Raw genomic sequence first — 23,484 nt, 5'->3', positions numbered from 1 at the left:
AAAAAGGAAATAAGGGGATAGTCAGGGGAAGGTGAGTGGAATAAAGCAGTGTTTTCTGTTGAAAACATTTCTTTACTCACTTATGGATGCTGGGTTGCAGAGTCACGAAGCATGGAGCAAGTTCTTGGTGTTCCAGGTCATGTTCATGACTGTAATGTATGCTTCGGATTATCATCAGAGGCTAGGCATGATGAATATTCTGGACCACATCTATAATCCTTCACCCCTATATGTGGAGTAGAGATGGACGGGAGATTCAGGAATATACTACATAGCAGCCCACCGGTTCGTGTACCTTCAGACCAACTTGAAGAGAATCAAGTGGATGGAGGATTTAAAGATCCTGAAGCTGTTTATCTTTGTCGAAGCTCACGCAAATGCAACTTTGCATATTAGCAGTCGGCAAGTCAAGCAGAACAAGTATGTCTATGAAGAAGTGACCCGGGTGATCTCTACCGAGAGGATCAAAGTGTTAGGGCACTATGAGAAGAACGGGTATCAAAGGAAGGGATACCCCAGGCTTCCTATGACTTATCAATTCCTGAAAATCCATGATCCCACTCCATATTATTATTCTGTTCCTATAGCCGATTGTAACACAATCCTATCTTCCCCAAACTGATGTATCAATCCGCTTGTCCCACTTATCCAAGTAAATGTACTCAAAGGGTTATGCCCTCATGAATAAATAAGACTTGTTGCTATTGTCTATCTTGATCATAAATGTTAACTGAAGTATTAAGTGATTAAATCACTTGGCTAAAAGCTGTGCTAGTTGTATTAACGTAACATGGGGAACGTTTGATAAGATGCTGTCATAAAGAATCTTATTGTCCAGATGCAACCCCAAGCGCAGGTTCCAAGTCCAACTCTTGCACTAAGTACAGCTGTGATTCAAGAGAAGAAGTTCCTTCTCAAACAAATTAAGCCACCCAATTTTGATGGCAAGGGAAGGACTGTTCAAGCTGACACCGAGATCTGGATTGAGTCCATGGAGGACTATTTTGAGGCAACAGGAACTGCACCTTCTAACCAAGCCATGCTCGCCAAACTTAAGCTTACAGGCAAAGCAAGACTTTGGTGGAAATAGTGGTGCAGAGACCAAGCGATCTCGGAGGGGACAATCACTTGGGATAAGCTTAAGGAAGCTGTGTGAGGGAGGTATCTGCCACCTACTTATCGCACACAAAAGATGAATGAATTCTATGACTTGAAGCAGCTAGGATTATCCTTGAAAGCATACTATTCAAAGTTCGTTTCACTCCTAAAGTATGCACCCCTAATGGATATGGCACAACAGGTGTCAAATTTCTGCGTTGGGTCCAATCCACCTATAAACACTCGATTGGAATCAATGCGCCCAACGGACCTACAAGACGCACTCATTCGAGCTGCTCCAATAATACAGGAGGTGCAGACCAAACCAAGGAACAACATGATTTGGCCTTACAGAGATCAGAATAAGGGTATGTCTAAGGCTCAGACTAAGAGAGCGCAGAGTCAGAATCAGGGCCAAAGAAAGAAAGCTAGGACCAATGCTATCAACAACTTTGTTCCTACACAAAGTAATGACCGCAATCCATGTTGCTTCCATTGTAATGAGCCCGAACACTTCAAGAGGCAGTGTCCCAAGCTTAGCAGAGGACATCACCAAGGGCAATTTCAAGGTCAAAATAGAGCCGCTCATGGCCAAGGAACCACTGTTATGGCCAGAGGGAGAACCTCCAGTGTTTCCAACAAAGAGCTAGACGATCAAGAGGATCCATCCATGGATGCTGACATTGAGAGGGCAATGGTTCACGCCGATCTTCACAAGAAGGGTCCGAATCTCCAATTCTCAGTGATTCAAAATCCATCAGATTATCAAGGTAAAAGCTTCAAAACCTTGATTGACTGTGGCAGTACACATTCCTTCATTTCACCAATCTGTGCGAAAAGATTAGGGATAGCCACAATAGATGCACCTACCTTGCTTGTGGAATTAGCAAATGGTCGTGAAGTCACTTGTACCAGGCAAACTACTAAGGTGAAATTCCTACTGGGTGGGAGGCCAACTTCGGTGAGATTCAGGGTAATGAACCTAGGTGTCCACGAATGTTTACTCGGAATGGATTGGCTAATACCCAATGATGTCCACATCCTCTGTGGGAAGGGCCAAGTCTCCTTCCAAAATTCCAAAGGGGAACTAGTCATGACTCAAGGTGAGGCTGGTAAGCCAAAGACACAGTTGGCAAAAGCAATGCGGTTAATAAAAGGTGTTAAAAAGGGCCTACCTGTCTACCTGATTAAGCCGAATAAGCTAGATCAGAATCAAGAATCTGGCGAAGAACCCGCATGGCTAAAGGAATATGCAAACATATTTCCTGAAGATCTGACAAAACTTCCTCCTCAAAGGGAAGTCGACCATGAAATCAAACTTGTGCCAAGAGCTGCACCAGTCACACAAAGAGGCCGTATAAGATGTCCATTCCTGAAACTATCAAATTAAAAGAGCAACTCAAGCAACTGTTAGACCAAGGCTACATCCATCCTAACAATTCACCATGGGGAGTTCCAGTGTTGTTCCAAAAGAAGAAGGATAGAACGCTTCATCTATGCATTGACTACAGAGGGTTGAATCAATCAACTATCAAAAATAAATACCCCATTCCAAGAATAGATGAATTACTTGACCATCTTTAAGGAGTGAAGATCTTCTCCAAGATAGATCTCAGATCTGGATATTATTAGATAAGGATCAAGGAAGAAGATATCTTGAAGAATGCATTCAGTACAAGGTATGGTCACTTTGAATTCCTAGTGATGTCATTCGGGCTGACGAATGCTCCTGCTACCTTCAACAGGTTAATGCAGGATATCTTTAGGCCCTATCTTGATGACTTCATACTCGTCTTCTTTGATGATACCCTAGTCTACTCTAAACAAGAAAAGGATCATGAGCCCCAGCTTCGCATTGTTCTTGAAACAATGAGAGCACACAAGCTTTATGCCAAGAAGAAGAAGTGCTCACTTTTCAAGTGACAGATTGAATATTTGGGATTCATTTATCAGCGGAAGGAATTTCAATAGATCCAGCTAAGGTCAGAGACGTTTTGGAATGGCCAACACCAACTTCTGTCAAAGAAATACGTAGTTTTCTTGGGTTGACAGGATGGTACAGGATTTTCATCAAAGATTATGCTTTGATTGCAGCATCTCTGACTGATCTACTAAAGAAGCAAGTAGCAATTGTATGGTCACCTGCTGAATAGGCCAGCTTTGATAAACTAAAGCAAAGCTTAGTATCAACGCCCATTCTGAAACTTCCTGATCTTAGTAAGGAGTTTGAAGTGGTAATTGATGCTAGCGCACTTTCTTTAGGATATGTACTTATGCAAGAAGGTCATCCCGTAGCATATTCTTCAAGAAAATTGAAGAGCCATGAAAGGAATTATGCTACCCATGATCTAGAGCTGTTGGCTGTCATCCATGCCCTCAAACTTTGGAGGCATTACTTGCTAGGTAACAAATTTTCCTTAGTGACGGACCACAAGAGTCTTAAATGGAACTTCACCCAAAATGATCTCAATATGAGGCAACGTCGATGGATTGAAGTGCTGGAAGAATATGATTTTGGAATCAAATATAGGCCTGGAAAAGAGAATGTAGTTGCCGATGCACTCAGTCACACAAGGCATTTCTAATCTCTCTTATTTTGCAAGATCCATCAATAGCAAGGTCGCTAGCCACAAAGGTATCAATGCCAAACAACCCGATTCTTGAGCTAGCTAAAGAAGAGGCATATCATGACCCAGTCTATCAGAAAATGCTAAGGGAGATCCCCATCAAGGATCAAGACCCAAAGCTAAAGACGAAGTATCAAGAATTCTGTGTCAGTAGTGGACTTGTCTACTTTAGGACAAGATTATGTATCCCTTCAAGCCAAACTCTCAAGCAGAAGATATTGTGGGAAGCCCATGACTCCCATTTCTCACGACATCTTGGCTATGCCAAGACCCTTAATGTAGTCAAAAAGAGCTATTATTAGGAAAGCCTCAAGGGTGACATTCTCAAATATGTCACCGAATGTTTGTCTTGTCAACGCATCAAGGCAGAACATGTCAAAATGCCTAGGAAATTGCAACCACTTGACATTCTCCAAATGAAATGGGAATTCATTAGTATGGACTTCATTGTTGGCCTACCCCAAGTTCAGGGAGCATACAACTCTATTATGGTTGTAGTAGATATGCTCACCAAGGTCGCACACCTCATCCCTGTCAAGACAAAATATAAAGCTTCAGACATCACAAGATTATTCATCAAGGAAATATTCAAACTGCATGGGTTACCCAGAAGAATCATTAGTGATTGTGACTCTCTATTCACATCACACTTCTGGAGGGCTATCTTTGAGGCTATTGGAACTCAACTCTGTTTTAGTACAGGTTACCATCCCCAAACTGATGGTTAAACAGAATGAGTCAATCAAGTCATTGAAGATATGCTTAGGGCATACTGTTGTTGCGAACCCAAAAAGTGGATTCAATACTTACCACTGGTTGAGTTTGCCTACAATGCTTCTTACCAATAGAGTATTCAGATGACCCCTTTTCAAGCATTGTATGGGCATGATTGTCGTACCCCTTTGAACTTCTTGAGGGTAGAAGCTTCAAGGCAGATGCTGGAAGACATGGATGATCAAATCAAATCAATAAGACAGGACATCCAAGCTGCCAAGGATAGACAGAAGGCTTATGCTGACTTGAAATGGCAAGACAGATCCTTCGTCGAAGGTGATATGGTCTTCATCCGCATACGCCCTAAAAAGAGTTCACTGTCCTTGGGAGAGTATAAGAAGCTAAGTCTGAGGTATTGTAGACCTTATAAGATCACTAAGTGCCTAGGACCTAATGCTTACAGACTACAGCTGCCCGCAACCCTAAAGATTCATAATGTATTCCACGTTAGTCTATTGAAAAAGTATATGCCTAATCCGAATCATGTACTTGATGACCAGAAAATTGTAATGCCTAGCCAAGGAGTCCTTAAGCTATGGCCTGATAGAATCCTAGATGTTAGGGAGAGGCAATTGAGGTCAAGGACCTTGAGAGAATACCTCATCCATTGGAAAGATTATCCCGAAGAGGATGCCACTTGGATGGATGAAGATACTCTCAACCAACAATACCCCCAGGTCCTCTAGAGATAAGGACATCTCGATTCCTCTAAGGGGGAGAGGATGTAATATTCCCGTCCCCCCCTTCCGTGCCTCCCCCCCATAGGAACTCCCCCCTTAATTTTTTTTAAAAAAAATTATTATTAACCTCAGTTCAAATTTTTCATCCCCCTCTCTCTCCCCGTCGACAGGACGTCGGGGAGAGAGAGAGAGGGAGTGAAGTGGAGGATGGGGGGGCATGCAGCCCCCCAAGTGGGAGGGGTGGCGGCCATGCCACCCTCCCCCTCCTATAAAGGGGAGGCTACCCTCCCTGTGTTGAGTAGTGTATCCCCTCCTCCCGGCGTAATTGGCGGATCCTTTCCCCCCCTCGTACTCGTCACCTTCTCCCCCTCCATGCGCCAGCAGCGGCCCCTGGGGCCTCTGTCAGAATACTCCCCTCCCTCCTCATTCGTTAGGCAGCAATAGCACCCCCCCTTCTGGGCTTTCGACAGATAAATCCCCCCCTCCTCATCATCCAAAAACCCCCTGACATGAACAAAGAACCCCCCCTGTGCTCAGCGAAGGGAGAGAGGGAAGGAGGAGAAGAGGAAGAGAGAAGAAGAGAAGGAGGGAGAGAGGGAAGGAGAAGAAGAGAAAGAGAGAAGAAGAGAAGGAGGGAGAGAGAAGAAGGAGAAGAAGAGAAAAAGAAGAAGAAGAGGAAGAAGAGAGAGGGAGAAGAAGAGAAGGAGAAGGAGAGAGAGGAGGAGAAGAAGAGAAGAAAAGAGGAAGAAGAGGGAGAGAGAGAGAAGGAGAAGAAGAGAAGAAAAGAAGAAGAAGAGGGAGAGAGAGAGAAGGAGAAGAAGGGAAGAAAAGAAGAAGAAGAGGGAGAGAGAGAGAAAGAGAAGAAGAGGAGAAAAGAAGAAGAAGAGGAAGAGAGAGAGAAAGAGAAGAGGAGAAGGAGAAGAGGGAGAGAGAGAGAGAGAGGGAGAGAGAGAGAGAGAGAGAGAGAGAGAGAGAGAGAGAGAGAGAGAGAGAGAGAGAGAGAGAGTTGGAGTGTAGAGAAGGTGTCGAGAACCGTGTTCAAGGAGCCACTCTGAAGCCTCCCTCATCGGCGAAGGACCCCTTCTCATGACCTTTTCTTTCCCAAGCCTGTCAACTTGAAGCCGTTAAGGTCAGGACTATCCAAACTCCACATGGCAAATGGCTCCCAAAAAGAGAGTCACGGGAAGTGTAAGCGCCAAAGCTACCATTGGTACCGGTAATGCAGGAGAGGTGAGCGGAGTGACCAACGCAACAAATGCCCCTACGATCACGAATCAAACTCAGGTTTTTTTGAATATTCGAGGCCTTATAACTAATCTTGGTTAAGCATACTCTGAGTTATTTCAAGAATAAGAAATAAAAGGGGTAGTTATATGCATGGAATAAGAACGAGCCTTAGGTTTTTTGTTTACCTAAGTGATAAGTTGCATGCATGAAATGGTAGTGCATGGAGTTTGCACAAGTTTATGTGCATAGAATGACAGCTTTTAACACATAGAATGATAATATTTTCACATTATTTCCCGAAGTTGTTTGTATCTAGCCCAATCCCCAAATTTGGATTGATAACGTAGTGGTTATCGGGCGGATCCCAAGGCATCTTAGTCCTTAATCCTTATGATCATTGTTTGTACTAGTTACGCACAACACCAAGATTCCCAATCTAACAACATGAGCTATTATCAAGAGTTTGGCAATGGTCTAGAGCTTCGAAAATGATTCTTTTTTTTAGAATAAGTTGCTTACCATGCAATCTATTTGACATGCAAGTTGCAACATGAAGTGATGAAAAATGCACCTACTATTGCAAGGACGGGAAGTTGACAATGCTTGAGTCTTATATATTTATGAATTCATCATATAGCATCTAATAAAATGGTCTTCTCTTGATATGCGCATTTGGGGAATTCAATCTTTCAAATACTTGCAATGTAGTTTATCCTTTTTAAGGTCCTATTCTCGTATGGCATACATGGGTCTAATGCATCTCATGCAGGAATCAAAGCGATCATTTATCAATTTGGAAATACATTACTTACGATCGGTGCCATTGCTGGATGGGCAGTGATGTCCTCACCCAATGCCTTTGTTGCGGGATTGCCATTTGTGTGTGACATCCTCCACTTGGGGGCCATTCTCGGTCCTCGTCTCCCTTAGCGTGAGTCGCACAAGACTTCCGCACCTTGTGCCCAATTTTAATGGGGCCAATTGGGGAGAGAATTAGGCTTCGGGGTGGATGACAATCTCGTGGGAAGGGTACCAAGAATAGATAAATGCGTGTGGCCACCCTCTTAGGAGGGGAAAGGGAGGAGAGCCTTCCGGGGGGGTCTCTCTTTCTCTCTTTCTCCCTCTCTGTCACACACACTCCCTCTCTCCCACTTCCTCTTCTTCTCCTTCTTCTCCCTTCTCTCTTTCTCTCCCTCTCTCTCTCTCTTCTCACCTCTCCCTTTCTCTCCCTCTCTCTTCCTCTCTCTCTCTCTCTTTCCTTTTGGGAATCAAGGCCTCCAAGCCTCTCCCTCTTCTTCTTATTCTTTTCTTCTTCTTCTTCTTCTCTCTCTCTCCCTTTCTCTTCTTCTCTCTCTCTCCCTCTCTCTTCTTCTCCCTCTCTTTCTCCCTCTTTGTCTTCTTCTTCTTCTTCTTCTTCTTCTTCTTCTTCTTCTCTCTCTCTCTCCCTTTCTCTTCCTCTCCTCTCTCTCTCCCTCTCCCTCTCTCTTCTCTCTCTCTCTCTCTCTCTCTCTCTCTCTCTCTCTCTCTCTCTCTCTTCTTCTTCTTCTTCTCTTCTTCTTTTCTCCCTCTCTCTTCTTCTCCTCTCTCCCTCCCTCCCTCTTCTTCTCTTTTCTCTCTCCCTCTCTCTTTTTCTCTACAGCATCCTAGCCCGTCCTCTAAGGCTTCATATCCATTTTTCTCATTACGATTGGGGGGGGGGTTTATAGTGGGAAGGGGGGTTATTATTGGGGGGGAAAAAAGAGGTAGTGGGGGGAAAGAGAACTGGCACAGCTGTGTCCTCCCCCTAGTCAGTTTTGTCACCACCTCATGGTGGTCATCATCTCTCTACTCACCATCTTCATCTTCAGTCTTTGCCATCATCATCGATGGCTTCCTCCCCCTCGACATCCACGTTGTCTCCCTCTTCTCCATGTTGAGTGCAGTGGCCCCTCCCTCATCGTCATCATGCTGACTCCCCCTTCCTCCGCTAGTTGTTAGTGTTGATAGTGGGGGGGTGTTCCCATGCAGGCAAGAAGATATTAGAGTATCCTCTATCTCTACTTCTGCATCTGTCTCTACTCATATCTTTGTCTCTGTCTCTATCTTTGTCTCTACTACCATCTCTATTACGGACATGTAATAGGAAGAACAATAGATCCATGCATCTATCTCACTATTAGAGGTGACTTCAGAAGTCATTTTGGTTGCAAGAGGTATTCACCCATTGACAAAGACTTTGCTTCTTTCGGCAGTTGGCTTACAGTGCCCACTATCAGGGACTGTGCCTCTGTTTTCTTAGGAAATATCTGTTTGACAGCTTTTTTGTCTCTTGATGTACCATCTTTTATGATTTCTGTCAGATTATACTAGGCCTACTCCTCATGGATTTCATGCTTTAGTTTTGTCAGGGGTAGGGTGAGACCTGGTATGGGTTTTATTGCGTATCTATTTTGTATAATCTTGATGCTCTTTGTGGTTGTGCTTATGTGTAAGTTTGTTTGTGGGATACGATGGGATGAGTCACTCTATCCTGTGGTTGCCAATGAGAGCTAGATTTTAGGACCACATTTGGACCCATTCTTGAAGCGCTGGAGCCCGTTTTTGGAGCCGAAAAGTGCCTGAGAGGCATTAAAAAGCAATTTTCATGAAAAATCAAATAGTGGCTGGCTAAGCTAGAGATTTCTTAGATGCATTTTGACGTTAGGAATCCACCACACATCTCGACTCATTGATCGGAGGTTGTTTGACCCCCCATTTAATCCTTGCAAGGTTTGGTGTTATAAATAAGCTACTGGATCTGGGAGGTGAAAAGTGCGCAACAAGGCCCAACTTTATAGATTTTGATGTCACGAAGTTAGTCGTCTAGTCGGATTGCAAATGGGAGTTCATTTGCACCCCCAAACAGGCTGAAAACCCTTCCGTAGTAGTATAAAAGTGGTTTTTTGAAATGGACATTTTATAAATGAAATGAGATGAAACTCTAAATAAAAAAAAACATACAAAAAACATGTCGAGATGCAGGGAGGGGGCATTTTTTGATTGGCACCCCATTTTTTGGGGATTTGTGTGCCTCTTGGATGCTCAATCATGGAGAGAGAGAGAGGGAGATCTCTTGTTGATAAATATGACATATCCTAAGTCATATCCCATGGTTGCATGTATCTAAAGTAGAAGCATATGTAAAGTGTCCTTAAGTTGATGGTATCTATCACTTTGATGATACCACCTAGAGTAGTCTGTGAGAATAGATATATGTAGAGATAGAAGAAGATGAAGATAAAAAAATTTGGTTGAGCCTCCATATCCCATGCTGCCCACTCTCCGTTGTGTATCTCTCCCCCTCTCTTTTTAGTTGGTATCAGAGCATGAGTGCAGGAGCTCAAGATTGGAGTGAGGAGCATGTCGAATCAAGGTCTACATCATGTTGGAAAAGAGGGGGAGAGATAGAGTGGAGCGGAAGATGATCCTCATCTTATTGTTGTTCTTCTTTCATTATTCTTCCATCATACTAACTAAAAGAGACTTACACACATAGTATGACTAACCAAGACTAATTGTGGTTAAGTCACTGACTACACCGACTTATTGAATGTCACACACGTGTACAGATGTATCCAACTAATGTTGGTCGCACACATAAAGATAGACTGACTAAAGAGTAACAGGAGCTTGATATTTTAACACTCCCCCTCAAGCTCAAACCATCTGATAAACTCCAAGTAGCTGTCTAAAATATATGAACTTTCTTTACCAAGAGACTTGGTAAATATATTTGCTACCTGGTCTTCAACCTTCACATGAATCAAGTCAATCTGCCCTATAAGAACCATTTCTCTAATGAAATGGTAGTGAACCTCAATATGTTTGCACCTAACATGGTAGAGAGGATTGCTAGCCAACATTACACTACTGAGGTTATCACAATGCAATCTCACTTTGCTTTCCAGCTATATTCCCAAGTCTTTCAGCAGTTTCATTAACCAAATGGTTTTGCAAGCCACTAAGGCAGCTCCTCTATACTCAGCTTCTGTACTAGACAATGCAACAATAGGATGTTTCTTACTCTGCCAATTGATCATATAGCTGCCCAATCCAAATGCATAACCACTGGTTGACCTCTTGTCATAGGCACAACTAGCCCAATTAGCATCAGTAAACCCTGTCAAGTCAAGAGATTTTCCATATGCATAAAGCAACCCATAATCTGTAGTGCCCTTTATATATCTCATGATCCTCCTGACTACATCTAAATGTGGTTTGCGAGGCTTCTGCATGAATTGACTAATCAGCCCCACTACATAACATAAGTCAAGATGGGTAATAGTCAACTATATCAAGCTACCCACCATTTGTTGATACATCATCACATTGTTGAATGTTGAAATGACTAGATTTTTTTGGTTGATTTTTGTTGTTTTTGAGGCCTGAATGGTTGATTTTTGATGGATTTTGAGTGATGTTTAGTTGTTTTGGAAGTGTTTGAAAGTGTTTTGGAAGCTCATGATGATTCTTAGTAGAAATATGAGGCTCTATGATGTTCTGATAGGTTCTATTGAGGTTCTGATTGATTCTGATACCTTCTGTTTAGCTTCTGTTTTGTTCTGATTTTCTTCTGTATGAAGCATGGATTGATGATTGATGAAGGTTGAGGTCTTTTGAAAGCTTATTGAATAGTTTTTGATAGTTTGGAATGGTTTTAGTATGAGTTATGAGGTTCTGATGTTTCCTAATGACCTTCTATAGAACCTCTATTCTTGCTCTGTTCTTGTTCTGTTCTGTAGATCATCTGTAAGTGTTCTTTGATATGAGGGTGTACTTTGGAAAAGTTTTCTAATTTTAGGAAAGAATGAATTTAAGTTCAAAATAACTAAAACAAATGGAAGAAGTAGCTGCTGAAGACTGAAGTGAAGTGACAGTAGTGAGCTATGAAGAGACACTGTAGTGGCTCTGGTGCCCTTTCATATCAGACATGCCTCTTAGGACGTGCATCCACGACCTAAGAAGGATTATGGAGATTCATTATTGAGTATTTTAGTGAGGAGATTATGTACTATTGATTGAGAGAGAAAGAGAGAGTGAGAGATAGTCAATTCTATGTACTATTGATTGAGAGAGAAAGAGAGAGTGAGAGATTATGTACTATTGATTGAGAGAGAAAGAGAGAGTGAGGATTATGGAGATTCATTATTGAGTATTTTAGTGAGGAGATTATGTACTATTGATTGAGAGAGAAAGAGAGAGTGAGAGATAGTCAATTCTATCAAAACAATGTATCTATCTATGAGAGATTGAGAGAGAGAAATATGAAAACAATGAAGATGGATACTATGTGATTATTTCCATTCAAAAATGGTGTCTTTCTTTTGTTTTTCTTATTCTATTGATGGATTTTATGAAGATGTTGAAGATTATGATTGATTCTATTAAATCATGGGAGATATCCACTATGATGTTGTGTGAAGATTTATTCTTTTTCTTGTTTTTGTCATCAAAAGAATGAAACAAAAGCTTGTTGATGTTACAAGATAGATTTTCTTGTAGTAGAAACCCATTTTCCTTGGTGTTCCTCTTGGGACTCCATGTTTTTGGTGCGCAGCCGAGGAAACTTGCCATCAACAAGCATTAGAAGAGGCTAAAAATGAAGGAAATGGCATTGCCAAGAAGAGGAGAATTCAATGGATGCTTGCAAAGTTCCTTCTTCCACTAAAGAGTTGGAGATTCTTATTGCCAGCCGCAAATGACAATGCCTCAAATGATGGTTCAACCATAACAACAGTGGCCTCAAACAGTTCCTCCAATGGTGACTCAACAACGTTGGAATCCTACCCATTGGAATCAACAACCCCAAGTCTCAAGAGGAGCTTTGAATTAGAACCAGAATAGCCAACCTGTGTATGCTGTAATAATAGAAGCTTTCCAAAACCCTACTACAAGTACTTCAGGAGGTGAAAATATAAAGGACTGCCTATCTAATTCAATCGCAAGTATTAAGAAAGATCTTATGGATGTGATTGTAGAATCGCTACAAATGCTAAAGGTGAATACCACTAATATATCCACTCCTATGGGAGGTGGGAGAGATGTAATGCATTCAAATACATGGTGTGGAAAGTGCCATCAAGAGAGACATTTAGCCATTGAATGTACCTAAAAACCAACCATTCTTGGAGCCTTCTGTTCATACTATTTGAGAAAGAACTATACAAAGAATATCTGCTCTCTGAAAGAGATGCATGAATGAAGACAGAAAACACAAGATTCAACTTGCTAGAATCCAAAATGACAATGCAGGACATTGGACCAAGGCCTAGATAGTTTGGTCCTAATTTTGGTCCAAGGAGGTTTCCCTCTCAAAGTAACAGAGGACGAAAGTTTGCTGGCAGTGGTCAAAGATCAGAGGTGGAGAAAAGGGTCATATCTCATCGAATTGTCCAAACCCTAGAAGATTTGTGGATTACAAGCCCTTATGCAGTCGATGCAAAGGAGAAGGCCATACTGCAAAAGATTGTCCAAGTCTAGCCCCTGTGAAATCTACTTCTGATACCCAACAGAAGACCCAAGAACCTGCTTCCAATTTGGTGGAATTGGAAGTGGCCACAATAACGTGAGCAAAGAAAGGAGAACCCGTAGTTTCAAAAGAGAACGTTCCTTCTGCCAAGACTGTGAAGTTCAACCTCCCTCGGGAAAAACAAGACAATGCAATCCAGAATTAGGAAGTGAAGGGGAGCTACAAGCTCTACCCCGAGATCTATGAACCACTTATTGCTCAAGTGTTTCGAACCAAGCGGCCATGGCTACCTCTCACATAGCCGATACGCAATGCCTACCTTACGGGTGTAGTGAGCTTACCTTGATGCTCGATCGAGTACCTCCTCTTTCTTGCACACCGGTAGCTCCACGATCCTTGAGGCAAGCTCAAGCAACCTCAATCCCTCTCCCATGAGCTTCATCCTCCATAGCCACGTGCGAGACAAGAGAAGAGAAGAGAGGAGGGGAAGATGAAGAGCTTCTTCTCCAAGATCCCTCACTCTCACACAATCACTCCCTCACACTCTCGCAATCCCTCTCTCAAGCACAAGCAAGAAGGCAAGAAACAAGAGAAGAAGAAAAAGAAACTTTGGCCACACACAAGAATGAGCTTCTCATTCACTTTTCAACTTTATATACAAAACCCTAAATCCCTTTTGGGCGGTCATCCCCTTTTCCCCTTTTTTACATGGCCGACCGTAGCTTAGGCCCTTTTTCCCATTGTCCTTCTATCTTCCTAGCTTCCTTTCCACCGCTTGTCTACATTTACAAATTACACGGGTGAGAGCCCGACGCTCCTTGAATTAAACCATGATGCGCTTGCGCTCTTTTACAAAAGTTTTGACTTGCGCTTTTCCTTGTGCGCCTTTCTCCCTTATTTAGGACTCTTCTCCTTGTGCATCGTTGTCTTCCATTTCTCTTTGCCTTAGCCTTTGTCTTTGTCTTCTGCTTTAGCTTTACCAGATTTTCCACCTTCATTCGTTTGAGGGTTAACATTATCCCCCTCCTAGACGAGTGCCAGTCCCATGGCACTCACCGTTGTAGGTAGCAGGCTGTAGCATGCACGGAAGACGTGGGTGACAAGGACGCCTGTGGTTTCCATGGAGGAGTGTTGGTGGTGGTGTGAAAGAAGGTCCTGGGGGCCTGTTGGTGGCCAAGGTGGCAGGTGGAAGGGTTGTTGGAGTTGGTGGTAGGGCTGTTCTGTATTGGAGATTGCATTAATGGCCAGCACAAGTGTAGGTTTGTTGGGGATTCTGCACGTGATGATTCTTTGCGGGCTTGTTGGATGGTAAGGGATAAGCATTCAGAGTTGGGTGTCGCTAAAGAGCGATTGAAATATTGTTGGAGGCTTCAATACCTGCAATTTGAAAACCTCTCGTGTGGTCTCTCCCTACGGGGTAGTGCTAGTCTTCTTATCGTGCACAAGATATTTTTGATTAGTTTGGGAGACAGGTCAAACTTTAAGAAAGCTGAGAGTATTGTCCTGCACTTGAGGACCCAAATTGTGTATATACTTCGGTGAAGATACTATGTAAGTGCTCATGTATAACTAGATATTACGTAGTTAGAAGACCGTGGGCTAGTTTCTCGTAACAATGTGTGGATGAAGCAAAATTGTCCATGTTGAGAAGAAGTACACATGAAGGTATATGAGACATCCTTTGCATTGTGACTGCACGACGTAGCATAATTGAATACAGGGACACTGCACTTTCAGTAGCTAGAAGCTATTGGACTTGCTTGATGAGGACGGTGTACTTTTCATGGCCAATCGTGCGGTGCTTACCACCACTGATTGCAATGGTACTAAGGCAGAGTGCAAGAGAGAATTGTGCAAGTGGGTCAGGGTGACAGGTCTAACCATAGGCGAGACAAGCTCCCTAGGTATGTCCTACCCTTGATGTGCCCTGAACAATTGTGGGTGATGCTAAAGGCCTAGGGGACTAGGGACAGAGCCAGTCGACCAAGGTCACCGGCTTCTTATCTTATCTTTTTCTTTTTTTTTTGAGAATGAGAGAGGGAGTACAATTGTCAAGGCATACCACACCCATTTAATCACAGGGCGGTCGCAGGCATTGAGATAAGAATGCGTGACTTTGTAGGTATTCTTTAATATCGGCCTTAGCTCTCAGAGGAGTGGTTGACAAGAAAGGGTGATTACACCTTGTGAAGCGGGTGTCACTCATATTTTCTAAGAGCTCTAGATAGAAGGAAGGAAGGAGAGTAGCCCGCATCATTAACCTAGTCATAGCTCTACTATCTATTCCTAGGTTGATATAAAAGAAGAGTGGGGGGAGATGGGCTTCCTCTGCTGTGGGTTTTTGGAGTAGCAGGAATTTGATAAGTCAGAGGTAATTACAAGTGGTCAAAAACGTTGGATCTGGGCAAGAAGAGAAGTCTGCAAGGAAACGATTTATAGAAGGAAGTATATCTTCTAACCTAAACACTAAGCATTCCTCAGGGCTCCTAGCATTTATATTATATATTTTTGGAAAGTCATAATCCCCATGCAAGTCTCTATCATAGTCCACTCCATGCCTACGGGGGTAGGGCATGTAGATAGGATCATTGCGCTCTTTGGGGAGTGAACTGCAAAAGGCGGTCCATGCATCAAAATTGGTGTCCCAAATCCTCCTCCGCCATTTCAGCTATGCCTCATAGCCTTGGACGGTTTTGGGAACCAGATTGACCTTATCTTCCCAGTATTCCTATGGTTCTTGTTGCCACCTAGTTATTATCAGGCTCCTCTCTTCAATCCACCTGTTTGCAATTTCATTAGCCAGATCCTTGATCTTGGCTAAGACTCCTAGAGGCAGGGCCCGGTCCAGAGAGCGTGGGAAAGCAAATGAGAGCTCAAACGGCCTTTTTAGAACTCTTGCTGACGCCAGATGACCAACTCCTGGGGCCAGTCTACAGGATGTGCATCACCTCTCAGTGGCATGGGCTCTTCAGGAAGTTGTCTTGGAATTGTGCGTGCTCGACGTTGGGCCTCCTCAACTAATTATTGTCTTCTCCTCCTTGCTGCAACTATATGCTCAGGTAGATGGGCATCTGCAGGTTCTTCCTGTGGGAGATCAGGTTGAGGCGGACTCGGCATTCTTTGTTACTCTTCTTGATCACCTTGCTCGAAATCCGGACCCTCTTCGACATGTCACTCAACCACAGATGGGATGACTGGCGGCGGTGGTGGTGGCTGTTTATGCTCCTCAAAACCTAGCTCCTTGAGCTCAGCAGTGGAAAGGCCCATACAGCATAAGTAGTGGAATTGTTGCTCCTTAGTGATCCCTGTACTCGTTGGGAGCTCCCGCTCTTGAAGACCATATCTTAGAGCTCGGGTGGTCAGCTCCAACTTTCTTTTCACCTTTTCCACTGGATCATCGCCCTCAGCTTGTGTGACATGGAGTACCGTGTTGAGGAAGGCCTGCTGCTGTGTTTTAGTAGTTATTTCGACAGCTTCAACCCTGGCTTCTGCAAGCACCCTTTCACATTCTGCCACCACTGCCAAGCGTTCGGTCAAGTCTCTCACCCTGTCAAAATTATTCCTTTCCCAATCCATAGCTCTTTCTTCCATCCTTTTTCTCTCTTCCTCTAGTTGGCTCGCCAGGGTGGTCACTACCTGTTGCTGTTCATTTGTTAAAAACCGCAATTGGTTCCTTTCTCTTGACTTCCAAGCCAGCTACTCTTCAGCAATCCATTTGGCTTGATCTACAATGTTGAGCCTTTGTTGCACCTCGACCAGTACTTCTAATTTTTCTTGCACCAGCTACTCTTGGCTTTGGATCTCAGCAAGGAATAGCCTTTTTTGATTGAAAGCCATGGCCATAAGGGCCTCTACATCTTCCTGGGAGGTCTCCAACGCATCTTGTAATTTTTGCGCTTCATCTTGTAGCTGTTTTGCTTCTGCTGCTGAGACTCCTGGCCCTTCACTCTTCAGAAACTCGATTTCACTTATTAATCTGTTTTGTTCTTCTAGCTCCTGCCACAAACGGAGCTCCATGGTATGTTCTTGTGGTGTACTGGCTTCGCCTTCTTGAACCTCCTGTATTAGCGTTTCCACTTGAGCGACCTTTTGCTGTAGATCAATGTATTGCTGCACTAGTAGCTTTAGACTCCTTTGCTCTGCCCACGAGGTTCTGCTCTTCGTCTTCCAGCCTTTGTCTAAGGCAGCTTTTGTTGTCTTGGGCTTCCTTTGCTTTTGCTACTAGCTGGTCCTACAGGGCCTTCATTTCTCTTCGTCGGTCGGCTCCTTGCCTTGAGACTTCTAGCCTAAGAGCAGCTGACGTTTCCTTTTCTTTTTCTAGCTCCATCAAGGCCACTTTTTTCTCTTTCTTCGCCTTGTCTAGTTGTGCCATTAGCTCAGCCACATATGCATCATAGTCAGTATCGGTAGGCATGGGAGTATGGGGTGTGGTGGTTGATGCCTCCAGCCTTTGTCTTTTAGGGTCTTGTCGTGACTCTGCATCTGCGGCAGTGGGCCTTTTTAATCCGGTTTCTGGCACAATCTCGGCCACTTTGCTCACTAGCATTTGCATCATGTTCATTAGCTGTGCCGTGTCAAGGGGAGGTGTGGGTTGTGTGGTGGTTGTAGTCGTGGTTTCAGTCGTTGCAGGCACAAAAGAGGAAGGAAGTGGATGTAGTAAGGAGCTGCTTCCACACCTGAACTAGCTTTGGCTTTATGACGGGGGCTCACAAGTTCAAGCTCTCCACCCCCGTGGGTCTCTTCCATAGATCTTCATGTAGCCTCTGCCAACTCTGCCAGCTCCTTCAGTCTCTGCTCTTCAGCTTCTTCTTCCGCCCTTCTTTTCCTGTCCTCTTCTTCCTTCTTTGAATCTTCTCTTATCTTTGCAAGCTCTTCCTCCTCTTTCCTCCTTCTTTCTTCCTCAGCCCTCCTAGACTCTCTTTGAGCCCTCTTGATTTCAGCTCATTCTTCTTTGCTTAATTCCTCTTTCCTTTCCTTCTGTCTCATGTCCCCTTTCTTTTGTCCTTCTGGTTTGCTTGCTTGTGTAGGTGGCACCTCCTGTTCTCCCTTGTCACTTATCGTTCTTTCACTTGATTCTTCTCCTTCGTGGTGAGGTGGGCTTTGATGCGGTGGGCTTTGATGTGCAGCTTGCTCTTCCATGACTCCAGCATCCTTCATTGCTTCATCTATGATGGCTGTCAAAACACCACCATATCTAATTGTGGCCGCCTTTGAGGCAGGTTTCTTCCTTGTGGAGCGTGCTGTTGAGGCAGGGGATTCTCCTCCTGCTGGTGCTTCCGCTGGAATGAGAAGGGCAGCTGAGCTTTGAATAGTTTTCTATACGAACCCATTCCAGTCTACCTCCTCAGGGACTCCTGCTGTGATGCTTTCTAACAACGGGACCCCGATCCTATTCATCAATGTGTTGTAACTTTGGCCCGAGAAGAGTGTGTGGATCATCTTCTCTTGCACCTTCACTGCTGGATCCGGGATGTCAGCCAAGATGATTCCATCCATTGTGTGCACCTCTTCTTTCTTTACCCCTAGCATGGCGTAAACATCCCTTCTCGGCCACCTCTCTTTCTTGGGTACGAGCCCCAAGGCCTTCTCTACAATTGCCGCATTGAGGGGCACTTCAACTCTTCTTTCCTGCTCCACTGTCCTCACTGTGACAGTGCCACAGTTCTTGCCCTTGTCAAAGTTCCTCATAAATTCAGCACACATGCCGTAATCCATGGCCTTCCCCACCTTTTCCACATACTTGTGGAGGTGGCATCTGTCCACCAATTCTTTGATTGCAAGTTCCTCCAAGATGGCCTCATCCAGGTTCAGCGTGTGCTTGAAGGTGAATTGACTGAATCCTCGTGTCTCAACGCTGATGCCGAACTTGGTCATCTTTTCTTCAAAAAATGGGAGTTTGCCCCCTTTGTCTTGTCCTGCCATGGTGGTTACCTGTCAACACACCATGGCAACATTAATGCTTAAAAATCGGCTTATTTCTAACAAAAATAAATTTTGAGAGAAAAATATATGTGTCAAAAATTGGTATACTTGCTTAGAGGCTTGAATTTTAGAGACAGGCTCACAGCAGCAATTGCTATTGTTTTCCCTTTGCAGTATCTTCCATTGAAACTCAATTAATCATAACATTCTGCTAGATAGCATGACTCTCATTTTTCTTTGCTCTTGCTCACATTGCTCCCCCCTGTTTTGGATCTTTCAAGGAATCCTTCCTAGGATTAGCACAGGAAGTACGAGGCAAATGCTATTTTTCGTGGATTGACTTACTTAGCCAATAACTAATCATAGAAGCTTGGATTGTATTCGAGTTGGGCATGACAATCAAGATCAGATGGTTGGATGGAGACTTGGGAGATGTAGGTCAAGACATCGTGAAAGAGATCTCCAGTATTAAGGCGGCTTGCAACATGTAATTCCTCTTCCATAAGGAATTGGTCAATGTAAGGGTGAGCGAGCACATGGTCATCTAAATGCTGGTTGCGGGTGATGGCAAAAACCCTAAACGAGATAGGTGCCACATAAGTAGGGTCATATTCGATGGTTTTAACTGCCCTACGTTGCTCAGCATTGGTCATTATTCGACAACCGTTTTTCTCCCATTGGATTCGCAGAGCAAACCACTGCTGCAAGAACATGGAAGGCGAGCTTGCCATCTGCGTGAGCTCTTGCAACTCGTGCTCAGGAATAGAACAAGGAGGCTTATGATATGAAGTGATTAGTCTTCTGAGGGCAGCTTGCTCCTTTGAGATTTCGTCGTTTGCTATCAGTTCAGGAGCAATTTTGGGGAATTTACCAGTCATAAGTTTGTATTCTTCCCAAGTGCATGGTAATGCACGAACATCCGAAGCAAGTGTTTTGTCAAGAAGACCTAGGTCTAGCCTCTCATAACTTCTAGCGAATGTAGTGAAAGTTTTGTCCAACATCTTGATGCAGGTTACTAAGTCATCCCCAGAAGTCGTGGTGAGGTCTTTAGCCAAGGAAAGGAAAGGTCATACCACATAGGAAGGTTTAAGACCTGCTGGTGGGAATGGTGCAAATGGACTGGATAGTGATGACTCCATCATTGGTGTCACAGGTGTGGCTTTGCACTCCGAAGCACTTTGAGGTGCTGTAGGAAGCTCTAGGGGCATGGGAGTTGTGCTGGGTTCTGAGTGAGCAGTCATGGGGGTATTTAAGTTCTCTGGATTAGGTAAGTCTAAGGCTTGTGGCATTTGCTTTGGTCGATAGATGAGATGGGGCTTACTAGCCACAGCGGGCAATGGTTTGTTGACTATGCCCTGGGCACCATGTGTGCAAGCCTCCCTCACTGGGGTGAGATTGCTTGTAGATGAGCTTTTAAACTTGCCATTTTTAGGCACCCAAATCCAAGGGTTGCCCTCGTAGTATCCTTGTGCTCGCAAGAGATCTTTGGGGATCCATCGCAGCGTGGTTGTGTGTCTACGTCGATAGCGTCTAGACTGCCTCTTAGGCCATGATGGCTGGTTATTTTGGTGTTTAGAATCACATTTGGGTGGTCTACCTGGATGTGGTCTTTGCCGTTTTGGCACCCATATAAGCTTGGACTCCTTGGCCTTGTGAGCACTCTTGGTGGGTTTGGGCCTAGGGTTGAGAGCTTGGCATGAGGCCTTAGTTTTCTTCTGTTTAGACTTGGGCTAAAGCGTGGTCGTAGGGGTTTCTACCGGTGGCTTTGTAATGGTAGAGGAGTCAGGACAGCCCTTGCTGAAAGTCGTCACTATACGCACATTGCCTATAGCAAGATGAATGTGGTTTAGGTTGTAATCCACATTACACTTCGTTTGCTTCTTGAAAGTACGACCTAATAGTGACATATTACTGGCTCCTTTAGTGTTAGGCAACACATGGAAGAAAGTTGGTAAACTTTCAGACTCAATAGAAATGACTACCTTGCACTTCCCTAGGAGTGAATAAGCATTACCCCCAAACGGGGTGAGTTTGGCATTAGTGGGCTGTAGTTTCGATTGACTAATGCGTGTCCAATGGTCATGCATCAAGATGTAGTCGGCACCTTCATCAATCAAGGCATCGAAAGAATACGTCGCTCCTGTTGTGACTGTGATTCGTAGATACACCGGTGCCACTACTTCTTCGTCCTGATCTGTAAGGTCGGTTATAGTAGCCATGCAGACGTTCATTGGGGGTTCTAGCATGGGTGGCTCATGTAATGAATGGGAAGGAGGATAGTACTTCTTTATGCGGCTGCCATTAAAAAAGCCTATTCCTTCGCCTTCAAGTGTCTCTAACTCAACATTTCCTGTTCTACCAATCATGCGTACTCTGAAAGGCCCTAGCCCCCGAAACTTCATCTTCTATTTATGTCCTTTTACAGAGTATAGTAGAACAAGGTCCCCTTGTTCAAAGTCTCGTTGTTTGACATGCTTGTCAAACCACATCTTTTGTCGAGCCTTCTCACAAATCAGAGAGTGAGTGGCGAGGATTTGGGTCTCTGTTAGGCACTCTAACTCCACTAAGCAATTGGTCCAAGCCTCTCTTCCCTCCCAACGCTCCTGGACTGCTATCCTTAAGCTAGGGATGAAGAATTCTAAGGGTAAAATGTTTTCAGTTCCGTACGTCAGCCTAAAAGGTGTCTATCCTACAGCCGTTTTATAAGCTGTGTGATAGGCCCACAAGGCTGCCATTAGCTTGTTGTCCCAGTCACTTCTTGAAGTAGACACTACCTTTGTAAGCACGTTGACTAAGATTTTATTCGTGGATTCGGCTTGGCCATTAGCTTGAGGGTAATAGGGAGAGGACTTTCGATGAATTATTAGGAAGGTAGAGAGCAGGTGGGAAATCACCTCATTAATGAAGTGCGTGCCTTGGTCGCTTACAAGTTCGATTGGATAGCCAAACCGTGAAATGACATGCTCCCACAAGAACTTTGCAGTGGTTCTAGCATCATTCTTCCTCGTGGCTCGTGCCTCTGCCCACTTCGTTAGATAATCGGTTGCCACTATGATGTAGCGAGCTTGGGAATATTGTGCCGCAGGATTGATAGGTCCAATAAAATCGATGCCCCATTTTTCAAAGGGTTGTTGGGCTATGACAGGGGTCAACTCCATCTTGTCTTTCCGCACAGGCACTTTGGTCCTTTGGCACTCATTGCAGTGCTTTACAAATTTAGCTGCATCGCAGAAAAGGGTGGGCCACCATAGTTGGGATTGTAGCACCTTTCGGGCTGTTGTGTCCTCGCTAAAGTGTCCTCCAGTGATTCTGCCATGTGCTTCTTTCAATGCATCGTGCATCTCATGCTCACATATGCATCTGCGTAATAAACCGTCTTGTCCCAACCTGTAGAGTTGGCCGGCTATATCAGTTGGTATGGCTGAATTTTCAGGATAAGTCTTCTCAGCCTGGCCTTCTCAATGGGTCTCTTAGGTAGTCCGCTCTCTAGCACTTGCACTATGTCATCGGCCCAATATGGCGTTAGATCAGCTTTAAACAATCCTCTCTCGCTAGACAGGTTAAAGAGATAAGCATCCCGTAAATCATCAGGTATGCCTTGTCCAGCGGCTTCTCCTGTGGGTATGCGGGATATGTGATCAGCCATGTAATGCTGCTTTCCTTTGTGTACAACCACAGAGAAGTCAAACTCTAGTAGAAGGAGTAACCATCTAGCTATGCGTCCCATAGCGCAAGGCTTGTTTATAAGATATAGCAAGGCTTGATAGTCAACAAAGAAGACAAAGGGAGTGGCCAACAGGTAATGCCTAAATTTCGTTACCACAAATACCATGGCCAACCCCTCCCTTTCTGTCATGGAATAGTTCATCTTAGTCTCTGTGAGCTGCCTACTGGCAAAACTCATCGGGTAATCTAAGTTATGTTCACCAGGCTGGCATAGCACAGCTCCAATAGCGAACTTAGAGGCGTCTACGTGTACATGAAACGTTATGTTCCAGTCTGGGGCTCGTAAGATTGGTGCAGTAGTAAGAGCCTTTTTCAACTCCTCATATGCACGTTGGCATTCCTCAGTCCACTCGAACACTATCAATAGCTTGTACAATGGTCTAACAATTAGTGTGTAATTTAGTACAAAGCATTGATAATATCCAATGTGTCCTAAGAAGCACTAAACACCCTTGTAGTTATCGGGTGGTGGTAAGTCAACAATGACTCTGACTTTAGAAAAGTCAGTGGCAATGCCGTTCCTTGACACTACGTGCCCTAAGATGCATCCGTGTTTCACCCAGAATTGGCACTTTAAGGGGTTCAACGAGAGGTGGTACAACCTACACCTTTCAAAGACAACTCTCAATTTCTCTAAGTGTTCGGCCCAACTAGAGTGTATGCATAAGTCGTCTACAAACACTTCCAGTTCGCGCCTAAGCATGTCCTTAAAGATAGTGCACATTAGGCATTGAAAAGTCACAGGTGCATTCATCAGCCCAAAAGGCATGACAATGTAGGCGAATACACCCCATTCCGTGGCAAAGGCAGTCTTGTGCATGTTGTCGGGGTGCACTTGCACTTGATTATAGCTCGAGAAACCATCCAGAAAACTGTAGGCTTCTTTACCTGCTACCCTCTCAAGCATGTGCTCGGTGTAAGGTAAAGGATAGTTATCCCTCTT

The sequence above is a fragment of the Lygodium microphyllum genome, chromosome 8 (genome assembly GCF_053477565.2).
Source record: "Lygodium microphyllum isolate KBCC chromosome 8, Lygodium_microphyllum_v1.1.10, whole genome shotgun sequence".
Lineage (NCBI taxonomy): Eukaryota > Viridiplantae > Streptophyta > Polypodiopsida > Schizaeales > Lygodiaceae > Lygodium > Lygodium microphyllum.
Note: the sequence above shows the minus strand (reverse complement) of the source record.